The sequence below is a fragment of the Varroa jacobsoni genome, unplaced genomic scaffold (genome assembly GCF_002532875.2).
Source record: "Varroa jacobsoni isolate VJ856 unplaced genomic scaffold, vjacob_1.0 scaffold_1376, whole genome shotgun sequence".
Taxonomy (NCBI): Eukaryota; Metazoa; Arthropoda; class Arachnida; order Mesostigmata; family Varroidae; genus Varroa; species Varroa jacobsoni.
In genome coordinates, this window is record NW_019214278.1 from 545,399 (window position 1) to 559,942 (window position 14,544).

The 14,544-nt window shown below is 40.3% G+C and overlaps 1 long non-coding RNA gene across 1 annotated transcript in view; it reads right to left on the reverse strand.

The window, feature by feature from the left end:
- Positions 1 to 460: 460 nt before the first annotated feature.
- The window catches only part of LOC147752270 (uncharacterized), a 37,444-nt gene continuing 23,360 nt past the window's right edge, over positions 461 to 14,544 (reverse strand). The window contains exon 2 of the long non-coding RNA XR_015314532.1: positions 461 to 775. This is a non-coding gene — a long non-coding RNA (uncharacterized LOC147752270). The remainder of the gene's footprint in view (positions 776 to 14,544) is intronic.

The window sequence follows — 14,544 nt, forward strand, 5'->3', positions numbered from 1 at the left end:
ACGGCTTTGGTCCTCACAACTAGGGGTTTTTGTGCAGTAGGCACGCAAAATGGGTTGCTAGCGTTGGATGCCACTGTGGTGGCTACTGTTGCATGTACTAATAACAGCTATTTGCTCGAATTTCGACACGACCAAAAAACCAGCTGGCAGTGGTAAAAAATAATACGTTGACGTACGGTTCTGCTGCTGTCTCGTACCATTATTGAATGAATAAGTTAGTTACACTATATTAATCGGGGTCTAGATTGTGCGTAGCTTGTTATCACATGTCGGTCACGCACGAGTGATGGCAAACGTCTGATTTGGTTTGTGACTACGACCATTCGAATTTGCTTCAAGGATATCGTCAATGCGAAAAGAAGAAGTGGGCGATTCTATAAAAATTACACAAGTTGTGTTGATAGCGTGACTATGATCATCCGTAAATGAACAAGCCGCTTGAATAAGCAATACACCATCGGACCAGGGCACTATTTTTATTACAAACCTATATTGTGCACGGATGGCGGTTAATTAATGCCGGTGTTGTTGAAGGCTAGATGTAGAACAATTACGCGCTGTACAAGTTTTATGCCTATGATAACGCACTAACTGCAGTCGATGTAGCTTGGGAAAGGTTGCGGATTCGCACAAATAGTCTGAGATTACATGGCCCCTTTTTCTGCACATGTTAATGGTAATGTAATTAAATGTTCGACTCGTAACAGAATTGCTCCTAATGCCACGGACGCTCCTGATACTGCCGGCGAATCGTTTCTAGGAGGCTCCCCGTCTCCTGGAAACGAGAAAAGGTAAGTTCCAGTTTAGAACATACAGCATGCAATGCTAGGAATGTTTTGCAACTATGGAAATGATACGATTTAACTATAAAAATGACAGTAAATAAGTTCTGTTTAGGCGAGACATGCTTTAGTACTGCGAATACAAATCGAGGCCACCTCTTCAAACTGACTACAACTGCGTAGTAGAGATATAACAGCTTAGAAAAGTAATTACTGCTAACACCTAGAGTACGCCCCGGCGCGTTTTAGCTAGTAAACATCGCGAATGTAATATATATAAATTTTATAAAGAGAAAACATCATGGTCTAATTGTTGCTTCGAGAAGTTGTTTGCTACCAGTTCCGAATGATAACTTCAGTTAGGTTCCTTTCATTGAAAGGCTTCTCTTTTCATACTACCACAAATGCTTTTTTTTTTGGAATACACTTCTGAACAGTGACCTATCTTTAGTCATTCTAAACAGGCTTCTCGGTAGGCGAATAGAGGCATTTTGTTGTTTAACGCCTTCGCTGCTGCCACTTTTTCGTCTACTTTCTTACGTATACAATGCATCTCCCTTATTCACCTCGTTCCAAGAGTTCGTACCCTCGTTACATAGAGTACGAATAAACAGGACGACGGAGAGGCTTTTCGATTTAGAATATATGTATGAAATTGAACAGCGCTGGTAGCAGACGAAAATTACCTAATAGATGTTTGAGTAAAAATCCTTGAAGTACTCCAAAAGAAAAAACACTTTTTAGTTTCAAAAATCAGCGCCCACTGCTTTTGTTTTTCGAAGGCCACAGCGCTGCAAAAATCATCGAAGATTAGTGAAAACATTAGATAGATAGGTTTAAAGCGGAGCCACAGTGCGTGAACGTGTGAATATCCAAAAAATGGAGATTGGAATGAGGGACAGGTAGACATCAGGATTCGAAACACGAAAACGCATTGCGGCAATCAAGGAGGCTTCTACAAGAATAAAGGCTCGAATCTAAAGGCTCTGTCGGACAAGAGTGACATCTAATGTATGTAACGGAAATTGAGTAAAAAATGGCTCCGCCTGTTAGTCGACTCCAGGGCAATTGGGAATACATGTGGTGTTTTTGGGAACTTGAATTAACAAAAAAAGCACCTGTAGCTTACGGTCATTACGGATGAGACATAGTTTAATCTCTCGTGTTAGTTAAAGAGAAACTGGCATTGCTTTAGAATAAAGTCGAGTTCGACAGAGTCTTGTGGGTTCGAGTATAAAGTGATAGCAGTACTTGCAATGGATACCAGGAGCATCTGCTACTATTAGATACTCGATGAAAATTAAACAATGAATGTAGCCCGCTATCTCGAGGCCTATGAACCGTTGTAAGAGTAAGCGAAGGTAGTCTGGTTACTGCATAACAACGCTAGACTTCAGTACCATTCCTGAACTGCTTCCTAAATTGGGCAAAAAGATATCCAACCTTGACTTGACTCGTTTATTTTACCCATCTAAGCCCGTCTGATTACGAGGCTTTCCATATCCTGCAAAAAGCAACTGGTTGGCATGCACATCCCACTATCAAGTAACTTTGAGAATAGGTCTATTGTGTATGGGAACGCGTATTGAAGGTAGGTAAATGTCAAAGCGTTAAGGTAAGTGTGTAAAAAAGAAACAAATAACGCATATCAAAAACTAATCATTGTAGCCCAACTAGTTCTAAAGTTATTTAGTCGAAACTACAACAGATTCGCTTACAACAGCTTAATATATATACGTACATATGTAGTCACTGCACACCGGGATTCCACTGTCCGTAGTCTATTATACGAAATGGATCATTGTCGTATCAATGAACATATTCCATACCATTGTGTTGTTGCCTTTCATCGCCCCTCTTACACGGTGCTTTGATCAGGAGAACGCGATTTTCCAGCCGAACGGACATCGTTAATGAGGACAGGGTAGTGATTCAATAAACAAGTCACTCGTCTTCGTCCTTAGCGCAGCCGTAGCGACCGCTTCGGTATTTCCCTCTTGCATGCCTTCTAAAAAAGCTTAAGCGCGACCTCTTCCCAATGTCACTTAACCTCGAAGGGCAGAGTGAGGTCGTTTAGAGAATGCTGCGCATCGTTTTGAGGTTATAATGCTCAGGAACGTACCACTGAATATCCTGACACCAATGCATTGAACTGACTGCTTGCTCCTCTAAGAAAGTTCATTTGTTTAACTTTGCAATGATTAATGCAGATAGCGTGTCTTAAATTTAGTCGCTAATCGCTTAATTTGCGATTAGATCCGGAACTAAGGATAAAAAATCTCCAAATCTCGCCGGAAGCGCTCAGTAATATGTTAGAAGAATAACGACAAAAGAAGAATCTGCGCTTATATTTAATAGTTGGTTTGCTATATGTTATACACTTTTTGCAAACATTTTTGCGAGGCTTGGAGCCTCTCAGAGCCTCTATGTTTTTTCGATGTTATGCCGGGTATCGCTGTTTGGCGTTTCATCGGACGACTAGCTCCCAGCACCTAACGAAGCCTATTTATGCCCGGATTCGAATATAGACCACAACATGTCCCTAAGATTAGCAAATACGTTATCTACTAGGCTATCATGGTGACAACTTTTCAAAATCACCTGTCTGCTAAGGGCCTTGAAAGCGGCACCGTGAGAATTTTTTCGAATATTTTACAGAAAAAAAAAGTACAAAAAGAGGATATGCGCTCTGATCGAAGGTTATTACGATCCTGGCTGATAATATAATCTCAAATTATTTGAAAATAATAGTTAGCTTCAATGTACGGTGGCACACGATACTTCACAGGCAAGAGTCTGACGCCCTATCCGTTTCACCACTGCGCAGCCGTCCGCATAACTTTTAGCTTGTTTCAGAATATTCGTTAGTTTTTTGAAATAGTACAAAAAATGGAAGAAGCCGCAAATAATAACGATATTATTCAAATGGTTGTATGACTTATAATACGAGCAGAATACGAAAACGCTGTTTAGATAGAATCGCTACTTCTCTATGAATACCTAGTTGTCTCGCACGATGATTGGGTCCACATAATAGTAACCGGACATTAGAATGGGGAGAACGCGCTCGAGAATCGGCGCTAGTTATGTTCATATCTTTTGCTTGACAACGTGGAACCATTTTCAGTCAGCAGGAGCGGATGGCTATTTTGGGTTTTTAAATGAACACTTCTTACAGTTCTGTCCTGATTTGCCCAAAATATAATCTATGATCTGATTAAACACAATACGAGCCACTCTGCAGGCAGGAGACTCCACTCTTCTGTTTGCCGATCAGCTAAATTAATGATTTAATAAACTGCTTTCTTCTGCCCGCCGTTATGGGCCGCTTCGTGGGCCATTCAGTCGTCAGCAGATGAGAATAGGTCTGACAGGTGGGTAGCGGCATAGGCTACCGATGGCATCGGATCGGCCTGTATCCCGCCTGCTTCTTCTTTTCTACATACACTAAGAATAGTAATAATTAATAAATATCAACAGAATAACGGGGGTACAATGACTTCTTGAGCGTTAATCTATTCGCTGCCGTGGCACTGTCAGCCAAGAAGCAAGTACAAAGAATGTGTCCTGAGGACGCCCTAGATACTGCAATGATCCAGCACAATAAGAGGTGCCTTTTCTAACACGAACCGTGTGTCCAATCTTTATCTACGTTCATCGAATGTGTTAATGACCGTTGAAATAGAGAGGGCTGCTTTTCCTGGAACTCACTCCAGTTGGGCGAGGGAACAAGCGATCGCTAGGCGCCGTTGACCAACCTTTGTACAGCGCCCACACTTTTGCCAATTCGTAAATGCCCTCATTTGAAAAATGCGTCTCTTTTCCATGGGCCACAAGAGTCAATGAATTGAAACGCATCTAGTTGAAAAATATCCAGCCGTACTTGTATCCAGCCGTACTTGTATCCAGCCGATCGAACGAAAAGGCCATTGAATAATCAGGTTGTGCATGTCGCGCTGGCTTCTACAGCTTAAACGATACTGAATGGTCGGTACAAATCAGCGGGCCACAATTAGTCTAAGAAAAAAGGTGAAGTTCCGCAACGAAGTAAAAGACCTTTACTTTCTTACTTTCAAAAGGAAGAAAAATTATACGCAAAATGTTGAATGAATTTTCAAAATGCGTCTGTCATCTAGCGGTTTCTCAGATTTACGAAGGAATATACGATTTAATTCAGGCTGAGATACTATGTTGGAAAAAAACATCAATACCTTAATCTGCATTGAAATGACGATTCGTGTTGAGAGTATCATCAACTCACACATCATGGCTTTTATAGCACGTATTTTTAATTACGTATGAACTGTATAGGGATACAGTGCAGTAGCCGTTTGCTGATATCGTCTGATTTTTAGCTGCTGCAACTACGAACAGCTTGAGTTCTCAAAGGCTGTTCTGTCTGGATAGGCTTTCTCTACTACATAGAAACGACACATTAAGTTTGTCACATCGTTAATTTTCAAAAACGTGCGTGTAAAAGTGCATTACAATGAGGCCTATTAAGGAACAATTTACGATAGAATCTGCTTCGAGATTGGTCGGTAGGCAATGCTCTACAGAATAATACAACCATGTATTAAAGCTTTTATCTTATCACGAAGCAAAAATGGCATTCTTAACCTAGACATAAAAATACCCTATGTGCGGACTATAAGTGTTACTTTTTGAGCGCATATTATCATATACACATCGATGGAATCTGGAAAGAACCGATACTGACATTTAAAGCCTGATTTGTTACTGCATATCCTTTTATATTAAGTCATTGGCTGTCATCAAATTAACTCTCTTTGTTTTGTACTTGAAAATATGTTTACTTTCGTCTCAAAGAAAAGCAAATCAGAAGTGCACGCTTTCTGCGACAAAGTTATAAGTGGCGACGTTGAGGGATGCTCATTTTTTTTCGTGCAATTTCGGCCAATTCCAAACGGAGCTTTTGAGGGACCCATCTCTGTTCGCTGATTTTGCACAACAGTCGTGTGGCAGGCAGATTACCTTTAGTATCCTCGCTCGGCGTAGTGGAAGCAGACAGTCGCGATGCTATCTCCAGCGTTAGATCGTCTTCTGTAGCTCTTTTTGAGAAAATTGGCGTTAGGCAACAGAACAATACGAGCTCACACATACTAATGACATCTTGCTTGAGAAAGTTCGGCGCGATCATCGAGCTGCGGTGTTCGATTTGGTCATGAAAATCGCAATAAAATTTCAATATATTGAACAGTAAATTGACCAGGGATTTCAATGATGCTTGCTGAAAATTGCGAAGATAAAGAAAAGTCTTCTCAGGCACATTTCGTATCCTAATGAACATTTCCAAGTTAGGTTTATTGATGAATAGTTCAATTTCACTCCAGTCTAGCCGACGACGGATCTCCTCCATTCGCTCTGGCTGGTCATGACGCTTCCATATCAGCCGCGTTTTGATATTGTACTCAGCTATCAGAACTTCCACCTGCCGAATTATATACGCACTGTTTTCGGCAACGCAAAATGGATTGCCCCAGAGTACGAGTGTCTTAATCTTTGAACCACGAAGAGCTTTCAGAATATCATTACAGCCCCCTTTTGTGATGAGATTCGATGAGAAATTGACGTACTCGACCTTAAGTCGTTGGAACTTAGTCATGAACGCGACGGCAGCGCCATCCGTTAGACTGCAAGCACCGAGGTTGACACTTCGTAGATGAATAAATTGCTCGAGACTATTGGTAAGTAAATGGCTGTTTTGGCCGACGTCGTTATCAAAGAGATTCAACTCGACAAGGCCCGTTAATGAGGAGCTAATCGTGCTTAAGAGCTTCTCCATGGCGGTGGACTGGAGAGAACAACTTTGCAATGAAAGCTTTTTAAGCACACTGCACTGGCTAAGTAATCTTGCTACCGCATTTACTGCTGCTCCTCTGACAGTGTTTTTTTCGATTCGTAGTTCCTCCAAGCCAGCCTTAAGGTACACATCTAGATTGCTTAATATGTTACTGTCCAAGCCGTTACTATCGAGCACCAATGTTTTTAAGTGTGACTTATGAAGCAGCTCAATGAAAATTTTGTTCTGTAGTGGAATGCCCTGAAGATGTAGGTGGTTTAATGACGGACTGTGCTGAAGTATGCTTTTGAGAAGCATCGTGCAATTATTATCAACGTCATCAGCGAAATGCACGAAACGACTTTTAAGAACAATCGTCTTCAACGAGTTCCCAAGCTTGTTCAATAACTCAATGGCTTCTAGCACGCTCTCCTTTGTATGCAGCACGTTATTCATGCAGAAGCTGTCCCCGGAAGGGGAATATACTTTGACATTTGCATCATTAGCTTCCTCTTCGGAAAACGGGCTATACTTTGAGAGAAGTGACATGTCGATTCTTATAAAGCTGCGCAATGTCGTCCATTCGGGTTCGTTGTTATAGATGAATAACGCCTCCGTTACTAATCGAACGACATCGCTCGCAGCCCCCAAACAACAGTGTGACTACATCAATGGATACCATAGATTAAGCAATATATTCTCAATTAAATTAAAAATAACATAGAATTCCAAACGGAAAGAAATCTAAACCCGGAAGGCAACGGAGCAGGGAAACGAGATGAAGAGGTTTTGCAAAACCAAGTTTAAGTTATATACATGAAAGTTTAACTGTGAATTACGCAAAGCTTTACGTAGTAGACTTCAGTGGAGGGGGTAGGTGAAATCGTCCAATCAGCATGTTACACACAGAACTAAAAGGTTCGATCCGTCTGAAACTTGATGAGATATTGTTCGTTATATGGTCTAACTTTTTCATCGTTTTCTTAAATCCTTTAAGAGCCTTCACTGAAACGGGAAATTAACTGACGAGATGGGAGAATATTCAAACTAGGTCGAAACGCTAGAGCTTCCTCATGGGGGGTCAAGACATCGTTGAGGGGCAACTCATGGTAGTTACTTCCGGGCCGTAACGTTGATCCTTAAAATTCGTTTAATAATTTTGGTTCACAGCACAAAATATCATTTGAATAAACTAGATTGCGAAGTCCGTCATAGTGCTCTTATGCGTAGTTCACTCGTGGAAACCAGCTTCTCTGAACATATATTGTATGTCATCATAATACCAAACAAAGCGCGTCATAACTTCCGAAATACGTGTCCGCTGTAATTCAAAACTGAAGCACATAAACAGATGCATATAAAAACGGTGGTGCTTTACTCTCCGCAAGGTTCGGTTCTAAACTAAGGTAGAACTCTCACTTTTTTTTTTCATTTTTGCTTATTTGTTGTATATCTTTATATATGGAAAGTAGAAACAACTTAGGAATTACAAAACAAAAAATTATCATATATAATATCTAATAGTTTAAAACGAATAAACCTGAAGACCATATTCGTTCTTTCGTCGGCTCTTCTCGACTGGGCCTTTTAATTTTTTTTACTTATATATATATACTTAATATTTTTTTACTTGTTTGACTTCCGCTGCTTGACATTCAACTTTGGTATATAACAGTAGTTTCCTGCCACTATTCGAAAGCAGATTTAAACTCAAAAAGTCCCAGCTAAGATTCGATTTTGCCTCCTTTCGCGCCGTCTGCCACCCGCCATCGCCCATAGCTGAAGACTATCATCAATTCTAATGCGTGATGCCAAAGGCAGTGGAGTATGGAAAGAAGCCTATGACACGTTCTAACGAGAACCGCTGCGCCTACTGTGAAGTAGCGATTCTGCTATAGCTACTGATACTGCCTCTACGCTAGCGAGAGCGACGTCTATTGCCAGCAGAACCAGAATAGTGTTCTTTTGCCAAAAAAATCATCTAACAGATAAAAGAAGCAACGCTGCTATGAGGAGTCGATCTTTTCAAAGATCCATTCGCGTTATACAGGGAACAGAATGTGGCAGACGTACCACGGTGGTGCTTATGATTGGAGCCGTAATGTCCAGCTAACTGGGATAAGCGTAACCCACTCGTGTATCATATCATGACATCGTTGCCACTGTATAACTCACCCATAGCTAAAACTGCCCGGCCAGCTAGCCTACGTCGACAAACCAAGGCCATTCGGATTTAGGATTAGGTTAGGTAGGTCCTTTTTGCCCTCTCATTGAAGGAAGAAGAAAAGAACTGAGCTATTGCACAACCGAGGTAGACCAAATTCAAGATAGAATCTAGGAAGCGATGCGAGGCAACGAGCGGGAGAGCTACCCTTATCCCTCTTTATTCGATCGAGCTGACAAGCATATAGAAACGACAATGAACAAGCTGCGTCGAGTAGTCTTTGTTATTTTAAGATTTTTTTGTTACTTTAAGGAAAAGCCAATGATATGATATTACTTGATTCCGTACAAAGATATAGCAAATAAAAGCATCTTTATTTACTTTATCATCACTATATATATCTCATATTTTAAAAACGTCCTATATATGTATATATATCCCAAAACTAATATATATATATATATATGTGTGAGCATCGTGAAAATTGTGCGGCGGTTGTCCAGGATCCTCGGGTCTAGCGAAAATCCATACATATTGGCAGTACTGCAAAAAGTTATCAAAGATCAAACTAGAACGTACGACTTTTTAAACTTATCTACGAGACTCTTGTAGTGCACAGAAACATCTTGTTTGCATATAAGGTTGCCAAACATAAGCACAACATTTGTTAGTTTATCAATCATTAATGTGTCAAATGTGTAAATTATCTAGACTCTGGCTGATCGAGTATAACAATGGAGCTTCTAGAAGCCCTGTTTTATTTTGGGCTTTTACAAAGTAAAATTCTCGCCTCCACAACACACATAATACGCGTACTAATATTAATAAATTCCCGTTACAGACTCGACACCTTTAAAGAAGTTATCATGTTAGAATATAAATGGCAACCTAAGTACCTGGCTAGGCATATATTTCGTTTACTTTTATTATCATCCCGCTATGTAGTGGCATGACAGGTCGATCGAATATTTATGTTCACAGCACGGGCATTCATAGACTACTTCGTCCTACTCCTTTGCCTATGTTGTTTTTGGGTAGATTGTTGACACGTACCCCACCTTGACTTGGTATGCACAATGGTATATAACTCATCAGCCCAGCAGCAGTGGCATCGGCTCTACAGATGCCTACGTCGTCAAAAGCCGTGTGGAACATTAGGTTTGGCCCTCTTTGTCCGGCTGCCACTGATGATGTACGCTGTTCATATTGCCATTGCTTATTACCGTGAAGAGCTTGCAAGCGTCTGCGTCAAGAAGAATGCAAAGGAGTTCGCAGATCGTGAAAATCCGCAATATTACTTGGAAGCAGTGTGCACTATTTACATCCCAGCTCATGGTAGTATAGCTCGCTGGCTCAATTTTTCTCAGGCAAGTTCCTCGGACGACATTCGAGGCATCCGCCGAAAAATCGTCGTTTATTGTGTGTCTCTCTGTACGGGAAGGAAACCCAGCGACCCAACCAATACAGTGTAAACCGGCAAACGATAGAAAGTCGACATAGGCCTACATGTGAGTGGGCCCCGTTTTCGTATCGTCTGCGTTCTATCTATCGATAATATCACAACACAACACGTGTTCACTATTTTTCCGCAATCGTGTAGGCCGCTAAGTAAACACGAAGTTACACTTCCAATCCCTACCATAGCGATGAAGCTCCATAGAATGTTTGTAGGGCTGTGAGTTTAGAGACCTACCTATTTACTGAAGTAATCGGTGTTCTTTACAGGGGGCTTCGCGAAATACGTGTGACATCAAAGTGATCTCGCTCATCAACGATTATAACTATTACGTATCACAAACATTTTCAAACGTCAACCTACTTTTATATATATATATTGGTGTTCGCAAATAGATGTCGAAAAGGCAGCACTACAGTTTGTTTCATTATTTGTTCTACCCGCTTAACAAGGTGCAACTAATTAAGGCTATGACTGAAATCCCTAAGGAGACACAACATTTGGTTATAAAGTAATGTGAAGGTATTTGTGCAGTACAAACATTGTTGTCGTTGAACATGATGCTCCTTGATGATGACACCTTAGTTCAACAACAGGACAAAGCAAAGTGGCGTGCAGCATAAGAATGTCCCTGTTATCGCGATACAGGAAAGCATCTGTCTGTACTACTACAGTTGTCTGCGGTAGCCAAAAAACACCGACTTTAATTTATATAGATGTGTGCAAAGGTTTTCGTTTGAAAACTGCAGAGTTCCACGCATATATATATATGAACGCACTTAGGAATTCAATAAGGATCTTGTTATTACCCAATTACCGTGTAAAATCTTTTCTATAATTCGTACTAGAGATCCTTTTACATGCTGATCTCGTTTACAATATCTAGGAGTTATATTACCTACGATACATTTTCTTAGATTATTATGATCAGATTGTAGATTCGATCGTGGATATAATATAGATTAGATGAAAAAAAAAAAAAGTTAATATCCACTAAACAGGGTAAGCTGGCCTTTTTGCCAAGCTTGGCACTCGGAATTTGGCCATCTTTACAACTTGCTTTCCTAGCCTCATTTAGAGAGATAGAGGACGTATATACTCTTCGAATTTCGAATGTTTCTGAACAATTGAATTTTACGAAGCATTCATCAACATGATCAACTCTTCAGCATCTTGAATCGTCTAAGATATCAACTAAACAAGCATATACCGTGTGACGATAGATACTTTTTTGTTACGATGTAGCTACAGCGGAAGCCCTACGATTCTACAAATAGCATGTCAGCTGGGATAAAACACGGGGCAGCTAAAAACGCAATAATCCACTTCTCCAAATTTAATGTTTTGAATGCTTTAGATCAACTTGAGAAATTTCCGTTATAGATTTCTAATAAAAATAATGTTATTTTCGCAGGGATATTGATATTCTTTCAAAGAGCAGCAGCAGCAGTTCCACTGTCGTTTCTAAAACCAAAGGATTTACCTTAATCTATTGTTATCTTATTTGTTAGATTGATTTGCAACAGCAAAAGTTGGCTGTATCCTATTGGAGTCTATGTTTAGGAATAGATGAAAAAATATTTTTATGTTTACGACAATGCTAGAATTGGCCTAATAAGGCTACTTTAGATTCAACCGATTAACCCGAGAGAACTCTTTAAAATGTTATTTCAACCCATTTTTGAGGATCATAACATACTTTTGACAAAAAATCCCACGAAAACGCCCATATGAATGTGACCAAATTAGCTACTACTGAGTTTTCCATGCCACCAAAACTCGCTTCATCTTAGCAAATCAATCGTTAGAAGTAGTGAGAAGCAATTGCAGCAGTAATGGTAGTTCGACATCCTCAAGTAAATAAAAATTTTTCCAATATATACCTATTCATATATAGGTGTGTCTACGCTTAGCATGGCGGGAACGGCGTTATAGATTTCTGTAAACTTTCGCGCATAGGTTTATCGTAAAAAAAAAAAAAAAAAACATTGTAGTAAAAACAACGTGACTGTAAGTAGATAACTTTTATGCTATCGCGTGGAGATAAATTGCCACGCTGTACCCGGTGTAGATTCGTGAAAAGGCAACAGGACAGTTATCCCGATGTTTTCGTGTCACATACTAGAGCTGAGGGGGCTATCTTGAGACAAATGACCTCCATAGAAAATAGCTAGTTAAGACTTCGCGATAATTTCATTCAAGATTTCTTTTTCGGATTCGTGGAAGACAACATAGTAAAAAATGTTCAGTGTTCCGTGCTCGGTTTTCGCCACTGCCTCGGAGACACAAGACTACTAGGCAATCTATATATAGGGTTAATGTGATTAAATCGCTAAAAGAGGGTGACGGACCAACACAGGGGGCAACTAAATCGTAGTGATAGTGCAATGCGTATACTACAGTAAGAAAAGTTTAGCAAAAAACTAACCCGACTCCAATCAATTAAATTTTCTTTAGTACGAGATAATTCGCTGTGGAAGACAGTGGTGACATCAATAGACGTGATTTCGAGAAAAAAAAAGAAAAACTGACGTTCATACTTTTAGGTCAAGAATGGACACAGCATAAGTTAATAATAACAACGTTGACAACGAAAATCTGAGACTGCTACTTCAGTTTATTCGTAAGGAAACGACTTGAAGCCTTGGGGGGGTCACCGGCCTTTTACTAGCCGGACTCTTGCAAGTACAAACAAGAACAAGTATAATTGCTCCTGTATCATAATTTATTTTGTACAAAGCAGCGTCGAACACGATCAGTTTAAGGGTATATTGATAGCACGATGTGATGATCACGGTTAATTAACTTATAATTCAGTAGTAATATAATAATACCGTTAGTTACTCAGGATACTGCTGCTGAACAGGAAGTCGTCGTGGATTAGACACTATCGACGCTTCTATCGTCTGCGCATGGCACCCCATCACTGTAATGGATGATAGCTGCTACGACGGCTTCATTATAAAGCGGGACTCTCTACAGTTAGTTGTCAGCGTAAAAGCCATAAGTAACATAGCCATCAGTGTTAACGGTGCTTACATGTTTCATTTACGCTTTTAATGACTTCAAACAACGAACTTCAATAATACATATCGGAGCTTAACGTTAGTAGAAGAGGGCGAGGAAGGGGCTAAGATTGTGGAGTCAACATGAACAAACTTCTGGTGGTTTCTGACAACTCGACGCTTGTGCTCTTCGTTGTATTCCTTTGCCGCATCTAGTTTGACTCGCTTAAAAGTCATCGTCGTCGTCGTCATGGCAGCCTTCTGAAGTTGGCCACACTTCAGCAACGCGTACATATATCTTTATTCTAGAAAGTTCATTCGAAAATGTCCTTTCGATCGAAGAGCCAGTTAGCAGCTGGCGTGCTTCGTATATTACTGCGTAACTAAAAATTTGCCTTACACACATATTAGTGATACTGCTTGAACAAAGCAGGTCAAGCTTATTGTGCTAAATCATACACATTCACCCCATATAACAACGTTGGGCTCTAGTTGTCATGCTTCACACTTGCTACGAGACAAACATCATTTTGATTAAAAACTACAATCTATAGAAAAGTACAAAACGGGGGACGACTTATCTAGAAGCCATTTTATGCGAATTATCAACAACGTTTGGAAAAAAGAAGCACAATCCCAGCTTACTGTTTATCGTCGTCTACAATTAGTTGAACGAGGGTGGAGCAGAACCCTAAAATACCAAAACGATATAAGATCCATCGCTAATGCAGTAAACATTAGACATTTAACTAATATTTTTGCCATTCGTTGCACCTTATAATCTGGTGCGTAGGTATATTCCATGCAATGCTTTACGTCGAGATAACGTGGTCCCGTGTCATCGCTAGCTCTAAGATCTGCTCATGTACCTTTTACATATATAAATACGTATCGGACCGCCATGGCCTACGTTACTTGCTTGTATGTCTATTGATAGCTAATATCGGCAATATATATATGATGGACACTGATGGCTAATATAAGCAAAATCGGTTTAGGGTCGAGTCGTCAGTGGCAAAACCATAACGACCGAGCGGCGTAAGCTGGATAATTACTTTGATATCGCGAGGTCCTCTTAGTCACACAGGACCCCGGCATATTAGGAACGATCGTGTCCGTAATCAATAGCTAACACTCTTTATCGGTTATTATTACCACGAAGAGCTTAGGCTTATGCACTCTTTTATTCTTTTCGATAACAGGCCCATAGACAACCCCTCATTAGTCAACGAACGAAGATCAACCTGACGAGCAGGACATAATCTCACTACATTAATTTAATGCTCGTTCGTAACGAATTCATGACCCGCGACGAGCCACACGATATTTCGTAC